We start from the raw sequence: 14,329 nt of genomic DNA on the forward strand, positions 1-14,329 counted from the left end.
ATGAGTGGGGTACCTTTTGGATCCCAAATATATTTAGTGGGATTTTATTTAACTTTTCACTGTGATTACTCAAAAATATTAAATAATTAAAATCAATGGTGTCCTGCATTATTGATCTTTTAGGGCTCTAATTACTAAATACCACATATTTCAGTTTTACTATAAATAACAAGGTTGTCTTTGGGCATAAAAAAGGCATAAAACCTTGTTTTATTACTTTATATCAACCTGAAGTTGATATAGAGATTTACTGTAAGCGTTAAATAAATTAAATAAATAATAATTTCACTTATTTTTAACATTTTAATAACTGAGACCCTTTATGGTCCCCGGGAGCCCTAAAGGTAAAACAAAAAATCCATATATTTTGTTATGGTTTGAAAATGAAAAATATCAAAATGGCCCCCGCATGGTTTAATTTTTCCGTGTGCGGCCCTCAGTGGAAAAAGTTTGGACACCCCTGCATTATCCTGTTATATCTCACATTCTATATTGTGTTTTGGAAAAAGGTTGTCACAAACGTTACTTCATTCATTGAAAAATAATAATACAAAATAAAACAAATGTATGCATATGTAAATGTATTCAGTTATAAACATTCATTCACTTTCTTCTTTCCTTCATGGATCTCAACTTTACTCTGCTTGTAGTTTTTTCTATGTTTTATTTAATAAGTTGTAGGTGTATTTATTTCAGTATAAAAGTGTAAAAAGTGTTTTGCTTGGGTCATGAAATGATGATAATGGTGTGCCAGGGCACACATACATTTTATATTTAACGCTTAAATCCCTGGAGTCTACATCAACATCACATCTATCCCTCACTTCAAAATGTTTTAGTTTTTTTATGTTGTTTTTTTGTTTGTTTGTTTTCCGCCCTTTTTTGTCAAACAAAACTATGTTTTTTATGGCAAACACAAAATATGCAAAATCTTCCACCAAAATAATTTTTCAAAGTGGAATATTTGATGTGAAGTAATAGGAACCTTCCATCCATCCATCCATCTTCTTCCGCTTATCCGAGGTCGGGTCGCGGGGGCAGCAGCCTAAGCAGGGAAGCCCAGACTTCCCTCTCCCCAGACACTTTGTCCAGCTCCTCCCGGGGGATCCCAAGGCGTTCCCAGGCCAGCCGGGAGACATAGTCTTCCCAATGTGTCCTGGGTCTTCCCCGTGGCCTCCTACCGGTCGGACGTGCCCTAAACACCTCCCTAGGGAGGCGCTCGGGTGGCATCCTGAGCAGATGCCCGAACCACCTCATCTGGCCCCTCTCCATGTGGAGGAGCAGCGACTTTACTTTGAGCTCCCCCCGGATGACAGAGCTTCTCACCCTATCTCTAAGGGAGAGCCCCGCCACCCGTCGGAGGAAACTCATTTGGGCCGCTTGTACCCGTGATCTTGTCCTTTCGGTCATAACCCAAAGCTCATGACCATAGGTGAGGATGGGAACGTAGATCCACCGGTAAATTGAGAGCTTTGCCTTCCGGCTCAGCTCCTTCTTCACCGCAACGGATCGATACAGCGTCCGCATTACCGCACCGATGCACCTGTCGATCTCACGATTCACTCTTCCCTCACTCGTGAACAAGACTCCGAGGTACTTGAACTCCTCCACTTGGGGCAGGATCTCCTCCGCAACCCGGAGATGGCACTCCACCCTTTTCCGGGCGAGAACCATGGACTCGGACTTGGAGGTGCTGATTCTCATCCCAGTCGCTTCACACTCAGCTGCGAACCGATCCAGTGAGAGCTGAAGATCCTGGCCAGATGAAGCCATCAGGACCACATCATCTGCAAAAAGCAGAGACCTAATCCTGCAGCCACCAAACCGGATCCCCTCAACGCCTTGACTGCACCTAGAAATTCTGTCCATAAAAGTTATGAAAAGAATCGGTGACAAAGGGCAGAACACCATCCCCACCATACACGGTGTTGATAGTGCACTTATTCCCCCTCCTGTGGCGGCGGATGGTGGTCCAGAATCGCTTCGAAGCCGTCCGGAAGTCGTTTTCCATGGCCTCCCCGAACTCCTCCCATGTCCGAGTTTTTGCCTCCGCGACCGCTGAAGTCGCACACCGCTCGTCCTGTTGGTACCTGTCCGCTGCCTCAGGAGTCCTATGAGCCAAAAGAACCCTTCTTCAGCTTGACGGCATCCCTCACCGCCGGTGTCCACCAACAGGTTCTAGGATTACCACCACGACAGGCACCAACTACCTTGCGGCCACAGTTACAATCAGCCGCCTTGACAATAGAGGCGCGAAACATGGTCCATTCGGAATCAATGTCCAGCACCTCCCTCGTGACATGTTCAAAGATCTTCCGGAGGTGGGAATTGAAACTCTCTCTGACAGGAGACTCTGCCAGACGTTCCCAGCAAACCCTCACAATGCGTTTGGGCCTGCCAGGTCTGTCCGGCATCCTCCCCCACCATCGCAGCCAACTCACCACCAGGTGGTGATCGGTAGAAAGCTCTGCCCCTCTCTTCACCCGAGTGTCCAAAACATGAGGCCGCAAATCCGATGACACAACTACAAAGTCGATCATGGAACTGCGGCCTAGGGTGTCCTGGTGCCAAGTGCACATATGGACACCCTTATGTTTGAACATGGTGTTCGTTATGGACAATCTGTGACGGGCACAAAAGTCCAATAACAAAACACCACTCGGGTTCAGATCCGGGCGGCCATTCTTCCCAATCACGCCTCTCCAGGTTTCACTGTCGCTGCCAACATGAGCATTGAAGTCCCCAGTAGAACGAGGGAATCACCCGGGGAGCACTCTCAAGTACTCCCTCGAGTTAATCCAAAAAGGGTGGGTACTCTGAGCTGCGGTTTGGCGCGTAAGCGCAAACCACAGTCAGGACCCGTTTCCCCACCCGAAGGCGGAGGGAAGCTACCCTCTCGTCCACCGGGTTGAACTCCAACATGCAGGCTCTGAGCCGGGGGGCAACAAGAATTGCCACCCCAGCCCGTTGCCTCTCACTGCCGGCAACGCCAGAGTGGAGGAGAGTCCAGCCCCTCTCGAGAGAACTGGTTCCAGAGCCCTTGCTGTGCGTCGAAGTGAGTCCGACTATATCTAGCCGGAACTTCTCCACCTCGCGCACTAGCTCAGGCTCCTTTCCCCCCAGCGAGGTGACGCTCCACGTCCCAAGAGCTAGCTTCTGTAGCCGAGGATCGGACCGCCGAGTGCTCTGCCTTCGGCTGCCGCCCAGCTCACGTCGCACCCGACCTCTATGACCCCTGCTATGGGTGGTGAGCCCATTGGAGGGGGGACCCACGTTGCCTCTTCGGGCTGTGCCCGGCCGGGCCCCATGGGGACAGGCCCGGCCACCAGGCGCTCGCCATCGTACCCCACCTCCGGGCCTGGCTCCAGAGGGGGGCCCCGGTGACCCGCGTCCGGGCGAGGGAAATCTGGGTCCATAGGTTTTATTTTTCATTGAGGTCTTCGAGCTGCTCTTTGTCTGATCCCTCACCTAGGACCAGTTTGTCTTGGGAGACCCTACCAGGGGCCATAAAGCCCCCGGACAACATAGCTCCTATAGGATCATTGGGACACGCAAACTCCTCTACCACGGTAAGGTGGCAGCTCAGAGGGAGTGGGAACCTTAGATAGGTCAATAATTCATAATAACATTGATTTTGATTCAATATTATGTTTTGAGCAATGACCGTTTGAAAGAGAAAAAAAACAGCTTTGTTTTATTAGTCAACATTGTAACTGTTTCTAAATTACATTTCACCTTTAAGCTTTTTTATTTCACTTTTGTCACGTTTTTGTTTATTTTAATAGGGTTTTTAGAATGTGCCGTGGGCCTTTAAAACATTAGCTGTGGGCCACAAATGGTGGGAAAAAAAAATCTGCGTCCTTTCTGATTTCAATGCGTTTAAAAGACACAAAAAGTGTCACGGCGCGGATTCGAACCCACTTCCCTCCTGCAACTGAGTGTCACAGTTCCTCCTCTGGCTGCTCGCCCGGACACTGAGAGCAGCACGCCCACGCAGCGACAAGCCTGAACGCAATCACAATCTGCACACCTGCGACTGATGAAGATAAGCTCTATAAAGGACCAGTGGACCCAGGGATCGACACGGGAACTTAGTTACCTCTTTGTGTACCATAAGCCTTATGCTCTCTTACTGTTGTTGTGATTCTGACGTCCTTGTTGCTCTCCCGCAGTGCCGTCTTCCCTCTTCGAGATCTCCCGTTGTTTCCCCGGTGTTTTGGACTGCCTTCCTCGTTTCCCGACTCCTCGCTCGCCCCTGGACTCTGACGTCTCTCTCTCGCCCCTGATCACCTGCCTGCCCCATGGACTGCCTCGTTCGCTCTCGTCAACACTTGGTAACACACTTCAGCTAACTACACACTAGTGATGGGTTGATGAGGCGTCATGAAGCGTTTCGACACATTGCAAAACTGTATTGATACTGTGTCACTAAATACTGACATCTGCTGGACATTAAAAAGATTTTGTGATGATAGAAAATATCGATGTAATCATAGTAGTATCGGCTAGATACGCTCCTGTACTTGGTATCATTACAGTGGATGTCAGGTGTAGATCCACCCATGGCATTTGTTTACATTGTGAGCTATTGTATCCTCCTATGGCGTGTAGTGAAGCATGTTTAGCTATTCCTCGTCCTCCAGTGATAATGGTACATGTAAGAAACTTACTTTATTTGCGTGGACACACGGTGACTCCTGCAAGTGATCCGTGCTTTGAAGCAAGTCTTTGGGACAGAGATCTGCTGCCTTCTACTGGCGAGTCTTAGACTTCGACTTAGACTTCCTTTTTATTGTCATTCAAACTTGAACTTTACAGCACAGATAAGAACGACATTTCGTTACATAAGCTCATGGTAGTGCAGGATAAAAGAGCAATAAGGTGCATATATAAATATAAATAATATATAATAAATATATATAAATAGATTACTGTACAGATAAATATATTGCACTTTTTCACATGCGTCCACGTTTATGGATGTATGTTATATTGTCTTTTTTATTCCAGCGAGTTAATCCATTTTGGGGATAATTGAGGGGATAATTTAATTATCCAGTATTTTAATATTGTCATTTTTAAAAAAATACACATTGTTACTTTCAGGTCACTTTTCCTCCTAAGGTTTTGGTAGTTTAAAGATGAAACCTGCCTCTACAAACATGTTAAGTCTCCAAAAACTGGGGGCGGTACAGCTCGGGTGGAAGAGCGGTCGTGCCAGCAACCTGAGGGCTCCAGGTTCGATCCCCACTTCCACCATCCTAGTCACTGCCGTCGTGTCCTTGGGCAAGACAGGTGCATGTCTTCGCAAGTGGGAGGGGCCAATCCCCATAAAAGCATAGAATTGATCAAAAGCAACCAAGCATTTGTCAATCATTTTTTATTTATGTGGGACAGCAGCAGCACTCAACCCATGGTACCACATGGTGCCACATGGTACCACTCCACAGCGCGGAGCCCATGATACCGCCTGGAACAAAGATGACAATCAGAATGTGTGAGAAGTACACAAATATGTGTATACGTCAGTAGAGTTGTGTGTGTGTTAATCCTGCTACCTTATACAGAGTCACGGCTGGCCTTTTTGGCCGCCGGTGCCTCATCACCACCATCGTCCGCATGGTCGTCCGCATGGTCGTCCTCACGGGCGGCTGTCGGCATTTTCCAAGTTGTGTTTGGTAAGACACAGATTACAGTGAAGGTAAGACACAGGTTACAAATGAAACCGTTCATCGTCAGGCAACTCAACAAGCTGATGTTGACTTTTCCTACCCCTTTGGAGATATCTGATCTGATCTTGAAGGGCTTGGACTGTATTCAGGAACGTCACTGCAAGAGAGGGCTTAAATTAAAAAAACAATATTATAATGTTAGATGGTAGAATCTACCTTCCTTACAGTTGTACTGGGTAAGCTGGTCTTGCGCATTTGCGACATCTCGACGGGCATTCGTTACATCTAAAAAGCTGCGGGCTCTGGCATTTTCCTTGTCGAAGAAGTACTGCTCCAGTAGTTCCCGCTGGTCTGGAGGCAAGTTCTCGAACACTTGCTGAATGTTCTGTTCACACACACACACACACCACACACCACACACACACCACACACACACACACACACACAGAGTATAGGAGACTTATATAAACCCTTGGTTGCATTAGGCTGACCATATTGTGAAATTCCAAAAAGAGGACACATATATGTCCAAGATCAGGACTAGTGTGATGGGACACAAGTAGGGGATTTTATTTTTTATGTTTCATTGCCATGCATGTCTTACAGTGTTTTATTGCTGTGGATTTTAATTGCATGTTTTTACATTTTAGAATGTGATGTCTTTTTAATTGCATGTTTTTACATTTTAGAATTTGATTGTATTTTTAATTGCATGTTTTTACATTTTAGAATTTGATTGTATTTTTAATTGCATGTTTTTACATTTTAGAATTTGATTGTATTTTTAATTGGATGTTTTTACATTTTAGAATTTGATTGTATTTTTAAGTTAAAGTTAAAGTACCAATGATTGTCACACACACACTAGGTGTGGTGAAATTTGTCCTCTGCATTTGACCCATCCCCTTGATCACCCCCTGGGAGGTGAGAGGAGCAGTGGGCAGCAGCGGTGCCACGCCTGGGAATCATTTTTGGTGATTTAATTGCATGTTTTTACATTTTAGAATTTGATTGTATTTTTAACCATGTTTTTACACTTTGCGGACTTTGCTTGTATTTTTAACTGCATGTTTTTACTCCTTGTGGACTTTGCTGACATTTTAAGACGTTGCCCCCTTTTAGCTTGTTGCCCCTAGCCCAATCACACGACACCTGAAGTTAGACGCACCTGTGGAGCATTAACACTTCACCCATTTAAGAGGGAAGGACAGCAGAGCGACCGGAGAGATTGGACGGCGTTGCCAAGAGCGACCGGGTGGACACACGCAGGCTGGGATGGAACCCCCGGACTACACAGTAGACCCCGCAGGCTACCGGAGTGAACCCCAAGAAGCCCACAACACGCAGGGGCAGAGGAAACTCTGCCTCCGAAGTAAGTAACGTGTGTTGTGGATCTGTGGGGGCAACTAGTGATGGGTTGATGAGGCGTCATGAAGCGTTTCGACACATTGCAAAACTGTATTGATACTGTGTCACTAAATACTGACATCTGCTGGACATTAAAAATCCCTACAGGCAACCTATGGACCGACTCAACTGACACTGATTTTATGACCTAGTACAGGCCTGGGCAATTATTTTGACTCGGGGGCCAAATTTAGAGAAAAAAATGTGTCTGGGGGCCGGTATATCTAACTTTTGGGAACACTAATACAGAACCTCACAATAATGTCTGATTGAATGCTAAAAACGTTATGACAGACCGCCTTAAAAAAACGGAATGGAATTTTAAACTTTTTTACTGAATGAGACACCCAGAATGTACATGAAAACAAAGAATGTGGGATTTAAAATATTAACTATGAACAATAAAACACTGAATATTGACAACATATGAACTTCACCCCCCCCCCCCCCGATCAACATATTTTACAATCAAGCGAAACGCAACAAAAATGCAACAAACAGCGAAATATGAACGCAAAGGGTAAAAAAACCAAAAAAACACCTACAGTCTGATATATCACTAAGCTTAAGAACTTTGTTGTAAAAAATTCCTTCCACGTCTGTCCCTGACACCCGCATTTCAGGCTGGCCGCTCTGGAAACACTCTGTGGAAATGCTCCCCACCCACACTGCTTGGTACCTCATCTGAGCTGCTGTGACTTAGATTACCATAGTAACTAATTAGATTACCATAGTAACTAGTATATCATGCAAAAGCGTAGATTCCAACCATTGAAATATTTTGTATAATTTAAGACTTACGGTCATTTGAAAATATCACTGCACATCATAATGGCAGCTACAGATTCCATCTTAAAAATAAAAAAAAAATGATTTGGAGATGTCCGGCGGGCCAGATTGTAAAGCTTAACGGGCCGCATGCGGCCCCCGGGCCTTAGTTTTTTAGTTTGCCCTACCTAGTATATACAATAATATAAACCAAGTCATTGTATTTCATTTAGGATTATTTCATATCTTAATTTAAATACAAATATATTTTTATCTTTTTTAGATACAGTCAATAAATAATGTGAACATGTATCGTGACTAGGGTGGTAGAAGGTGGGGATTGAACCCCAGTAACCAGCAACCCTCCGTTTGCTGGCACGGCCACTCTACCAACTTCGCCACGCCGTCATTCCTGTAACTTTCTCTAGTAACAGTATTCCATGATTAATATCAATCACCGACCACACCTGTCGTGGCTGTACCGTCACCTGTATTATTGGTTACCAATAACTGTTATTTTAGCGTTATTCTCTTGACTGTTTTACCTATATTGTAATAAAGTGCGAACAAGCAAAATCATCTTTCCCTTATTTTAGACAGATGCTCTCACTACATTGGGTTCTTAATCCTTATATTTGTTTTTAGCAACATTTTTAATAGATTTTAAATATACCACCACTCGGGTCCATCACACTAGGTGAACATTTGCCAATGATACTCCAACTTGCTTTATAAATAATATATTGATTTAAATAAAGCATTTTTTCTCCTCTGATGACAACAGTGTTGAATTGTTTTTTAATCTACTAATAAAAGTTGAATGAAAGTGCAAATCGTACCTGTGGACGAACCATGTTATGGGCAAATTGAAGAGATTTAAAAGCCAGTGCTGTCTGCTCTAGTAGATGCTTCCAAGTGTGTCTTTCTATTTCCGTGTTGACATAAACACACTTAGTTCAAAGGATGAAAGAATAACGGACACCTGGGGTGTGTCACGTGCAGGGCCGGCCCGTGGCATAGACCGTATAGGCAAATGCTAAGGGCGCCGTCCATCAGGGGGCGCTGTCACGCCAATTTTCTTCCCATTACAAAAACCTTCCTACCCCCCATTTACTTTAGGGGCGGTATAGCTTGGTTGGTAGAGTGGCCGTGCCAGCAACTTAAGGGTTCCAGGTTCGATCCCAGCTTCTGCCATCCTAGTCACTGCCGTTGTGTCCTTGGGCAAGACACTTTACCCACCTGCTCCCAGTGCCACCCACATTGGTTTAAATGTAACTTAGATATTGGGTTTCACTATGTAAAGCGCTTTGAGTCACTGGAGAGAAGCGCTATATAAATATAATTCACTTCACACTTCACTTCACTACTTCCGGGGTCATTTCCGCTTACGTCATTTCCTCTTACGTCATTGACAGCGATCGATAGAATCCAAATCCCCTGAAAATGGTGGTGTCACTGAATGATATTTGTCTTTATCTTTCCCAGGGGACTTATGTCAAACACCAGCAGGCTTCGCAACATTTCAAGCGGAGTGTTAGGGCCGCTGCTGGGAACTTCTGTCTTCGTGGTAACATGCAAAAAATATTAATTAATATATAATACTGTTAAATGTCTGTACTACTTTAAATCAACATTATTGTTGAAACCATTTCACTAATATTAATTACCGTAATTTCCGGACTATAAGCCGCTACTTTTTCCCCTCGTTCTGGTCCCTGCGGCTTATACAAGGGTGCGGCTTATATACGGCCTGTTCTTCTCCGACACCGACGAAGAGGATTTTGGTGGTTTTAGTACGCAGGAGGAAGACGATGACACAATGATTAAAGACTGACTTTTCATATACCGGTAGGCTGGTTATTTTGCTAACGTACAGGCGAGCACTTTGTATTACTTTGCACCGTTGTATTATTTGTACTCTGCACGAATGCTGTTCGCCATGTCAAAGATGTGAAAGTTTGATTGAATGATTGAAAGATTTATTGTTAATAAATGGGACGCTTTGCGTTCCCAAACAGTCATCTCTGTACCGACAATCCCCTCCGTGGTAGCAGGAACCCCTAAATACTACGGTAATTACACATCAAAACCCTGCGGCTTATAGTTGGGTGCGGCTTATATATGGAGCAATCTGTATTTTCCCCTAAATTTAGCTGGTGCGGCTTATAGTCCGGAAATTACGGTAATCTATAATAATGTTAAATGTCTGTACTTTAAATCAACATTATTGTTGAAACCATTTCACTAATATTAATTAATATATAATGTTAAATGTCTGTACTTTAAATCAACATTATTTTTTAAACCATTTCACTAATATTAATTAATATATAATAATGTTAAATGTCTGTACTTTAAATCAACATTATTGTTGAAACCATTTCACTAATATTAATTAATATGTAATACTGTTAAATGTCTGTACTTTAAATCAACATTATTGTTGAAACCATTTCACTACAATATTGTGTGTGCTGCTGTCCTGTGTAGAAGAGGTCCTGTACCATGGGAACAGAAAGGTCATTTTGACAGAGGAGGAGAAAGTGGCTGTGTTAACCGAAGCCCATGCAGGCCATTTTGGACCACGGAGGATGCAAGCGAAGATTGCTCCCCAGTTTTATTGGCGGTCCATCACACAGGACACATTGGATTGGGTAAGCAAGCTCCTAGAAGGAAGATATTTGCTTTTAATTTTAATTTTTAGTTAAAACACTCAGGTTAGTAGTAGGTCGCAAAGTGTTGTGGAATCAAATCATATCTACAATATGTTTCCCTTGTATTACTGCTTTTAGGTGCGCACATGTCCTGACTGCCAGCGCTTTGAAAAATTAAAGACAGAGGCGCCTGAGCTGAAGCCCATCACGGTCGGAGGCTCGGCGGCGACGGTGGAAGACGACCCGGTCATCGGAGAAGGCATCGACTCAGCGGCGGTGAACGACGCGGCGGCTGCGGTGGACGGCGACCCAGACATCGGTGATTGCGGGGAACTGCACGAGATGGCAGGGGTCCACGCGGCCTCTCCCCGGTCCCAGACGGTCGAGGACGCGGCATACACAGGATTTAGAGGCGCCTTTACACAAACATTTTCGTTATTCTCATTCTCTTTGTCTTCAAAAAAGCCCGCCAAAAGGAAACCCAACCCCACCCCCAGCAACCCTACCTGGACTCCCCCTCTCCAACTCCGCCCCTCCCTCTCCCTCCCCCTTCACCTGGAGGACGATCAATATACCTCTCTCTTTCTCTCCTCTCTCTCCTTGCTCTTCAACTTCAACAGCAATAACAACCAACAATTTTTCTGGTCAGTACCACAACACAGCGGACTCTGATGCTCTTTTTGGTTCCAGTGGACTCACATCATCCACCTTAATGTGAACAGCCTCTCTGGAGCCAAACTTGACCAAATCAGAGAAATGTTCCTCAACACGAAGGTAAAAATCTTGTGTTTCTCTGAAACCAAATTTTATCAAAGTATTTCTGACTCAGAGATAGAAATACAAAACTTTTCGGTTATCAGAAAGGATAGGAATAAACACGGTGGGGGCGTTTGTATGTATATTCACCAGGATATTAAATACATAACTCGCACTGATCTTAACCACAATGACCTGGAATCTGTGTGGGCGGAAATCAAATTTAAAAACGCTAAGCCGGTACTAATAGGGACTGTTTATAGACCCCCTAATCAGAGTGATTTCTATGGGGCTTTGGAAGAATGCTTGGCAGGGACAGACAACATAGAGAAAATTATAACTGGGGATCTGAACACAGATATTCAACGCAAAGATGCGCCTGTCTTCAGATCCTTCAGCAAGTGTTGTAATCTGCACGGTCTTTCCCAGCTAATAGCGCTACCCACAAGGGTGTGTGATTCCACCCAATCAACCATAGATCTCATTCTCACTTCAGATCGGCCTAAAATAAAAAATAGTGGGGTCATGATCTGTGGTCTTAGCGACCACTATCTAACCTTCTGCACCCGTAAAATAGCTAAACCTAAAGCCAATGGCCACATAACAGCCCAATCCAGATCCCTCAAAAAATACTCCAATGACAATTTCAATTTAAAATTAGATGAGTGGGACTGGTCCCCTGTGCTCGCGAGCAACCTGGTCGATGTTGCTTGGGATCGCTTCAAAACGGCGTTCCTAAAGATACTAAATGACATGGCTCCTGTGAAAACAGTCAGGATCAACCCCGCTCGGAACCATGGATGAATCCGGACCTATTAGCTGCCATAAAAGACAGAGACAGGAAATACTCTGAATACCAAAAATGTAAAACAGAAGTAGATAAACAACCCAATAATATCAACCTCAAATTACTCCTTTCAACTCTCATAAAGCAATGCAATAAATTAAGAAATAAGTCAACCAACCTGACTAAATCCTTAAAAAAAAATTACATTAACGACAAAATAGAGGAAAACACAAATAAGCCACGTGAGCTCTGGAAAATTCTCAACAACCAGCTTCCTGGTTGCAGCCAGAAACTTAAAACAAGACTCACCAACATCAGCATCAAGGAGGGTGACTCCCTCTTTACAGACAAAATGGAGGTAGCTAGCAGACTTAACATCTTTTTCACCAGCATAGCCGCAACTCTTGTCAACAAGCTGTCCCACCACTCTGGTCGCTTTGGTGTAGAACACATTAAAGCCTTCTACAGAAAGCTAGGAGTATCCAACGATGATTTCAAATTAGAAATGGTCACAGCTGATGAGGTGTTTAAAAAATTGAGCGCGCTCCACCCTAACAAGGCCACCGGCCTTGATAATATTCCCTCCAGATTCCTCAGGGACTCTGCCTCCATCATTGCCCCGATCATCACGCACATAATAAACCTATCAATTACACAAGGCCAAGTACCAAAATATTTTAAGATAGCAAGAGTAACTCCCCTCTTTAAAAAAGGAAGCAAATTGGAACCTGGCAACTACCGACCTGTTTCTATTCTCAGTTCCGTTTCGAAAGTAATGGAGAAAATTGTTTATGAACAGGTCGATAGTTACCTTGCCACTAATAAACTCATGTACAAATTCCAATCCGGCTTCAAAACTAACCACTCCACTGACACATGCCTTCTCTATCTGACCGACCACATCAAACATGAGGTGGACGCGGGCAAATACTGCGGCATGGTCATGCTGGACCTTCAGAAGGCCTTTGACACCGTTAAGCACGCTATACTGTTGGATAAGCTCAGAGCAATCAGATTTAACAAAACCTCATGGAGCTGGATGCAATCTTACTTGGAGGAGAGGGAGCAGGTGGTAGAGGTGAACAGCACTGTGTCCCCCCCTCTCGGTGAGCTGTGGAGTCCCCCAATGCAGTATATTGGGACCTTTACTGTTCCTAATATACATAAACGACATGTCATCGGCATGCGACTGTGAATTGTTTTTGTTTGCGGATGACTCTGCCTTGCTGGTATCCGGCAAGGACAAGTCACAGGTGGAGAAAATCCTCAGTGCTGAGCTCTGTAGAACTTGCACCTGGCTCACTGACAACAAGCTATCCATACACTTGGGTAAAACAGAATCCATCCTGTTTCTGCATTGACCATTGTAGGTGTTGAGGCCGGCAAAGAGAGAAATTCTCTTGCTGGACTCTCAGTTTGCCCTTTGGCCATCTGGTTTTGGTGATGAGGTGTACAGAGCCATCTTTAGGTCCCTTTATAATAATCCTGGCCACAGTTCCATTTTGGCCACTTTTTGTTCCAGCCATGTTCTGGTTTTGGCTATGGTTCTGTTCTAGTCATCTTTCCCTTCCCCGCCATGCTCATGTTTTAGACATGTTCTTCTTTCGGCTATGTTCCCATTCTAGCCATGTTCCAGTGGTGTGCTACAGGGGTCCCCAACCAAAGTCATGGACCAGTACTGGTGAAACGTGATTTTGTTCATGCTTTGGCAGTGTTCTAATAGAATTTTCACTTGTTTATTTACAATTTGTCTTCATGTTTAAATATGCCAAGTGGCTTATTGCATTTTATTTTATTCACATTTGGCTTTTTTACTGCAGGAGCATTGTGCCGCACATTGTCCCAGGAAGCTGGAGTGAGCTCACTGGAAAAGACATGCAGGTAATAGGTTTACTCTATAAAATATACATTTCTTGTAGTAAACCCAAAGGCTGTATACATTTTCATGGTGCTAATGTGTATTACCAGGAGATCCCACGCCAGACCTCGGGGAATGACTGTGGTGTTTTCATGCTCATGGTAAGTTGAGCATTTGCAAAGAAGAAGAGTAGGTTAAACTTCCCCCACAATGATGTGAAACACAGTATCAAATTACAAAAATATTTGGTTGCAATTATTGCTTCCAGAGATATTCCTATCTATCACATTTCCAGTATTGATGTTGACGGCTCTTTTCATCAATTTAGTAGATTATTACAAAGTAGAGAAATATTTTTTTCATTACACAATTATTACATGTGCTCAGAAAAATTACTATTTTCTATTTTTAGTACTCCCCTGGCTCT

At 44.1% G+C, this 14,329-nt stretch overlaps 1 long non-coding RNA gene across 1 annotated transcript; it reads left to right on the top strand.

Annotated features, from left to right (window-relative positions):
• Positions 1 to 11,222: 11,222 nt before the first annotated feature.
• LOC133647989 (uncharacterized) lies at positions 11,223 to 14,063 on the top strand. The gene is made up of 3 exons (XR_009825816.1): positions 11,223 to 11,275; positions 13,865 to 13,925; positions 14,013 to 14,063. It is a non-coding gene; the product is annotated as an uncharacterized LOC133647989 (long non-coding RNA).
• Positions 14,064 to 14,329: the final 266 nt, after the last annotated feature.

The sequence above is a fragment of the Entelurus aequoreus genome, linkage group LG04 (genome assembly GCF_033978785.1).
Source record: "Entelurus aequoreus isolate RoL-2023_Sb linkage group LG04, RoL_Eaeq_v1.1, whole genome shotgun sequence".
Taxonomy (NCBI): domain Eukaryota; kingdom Metazoa; phylum Chordata; class Actinopteri; order Syngnathiformes; family Syngnathidae; genus Entelurus; species Entelurus aequoreus.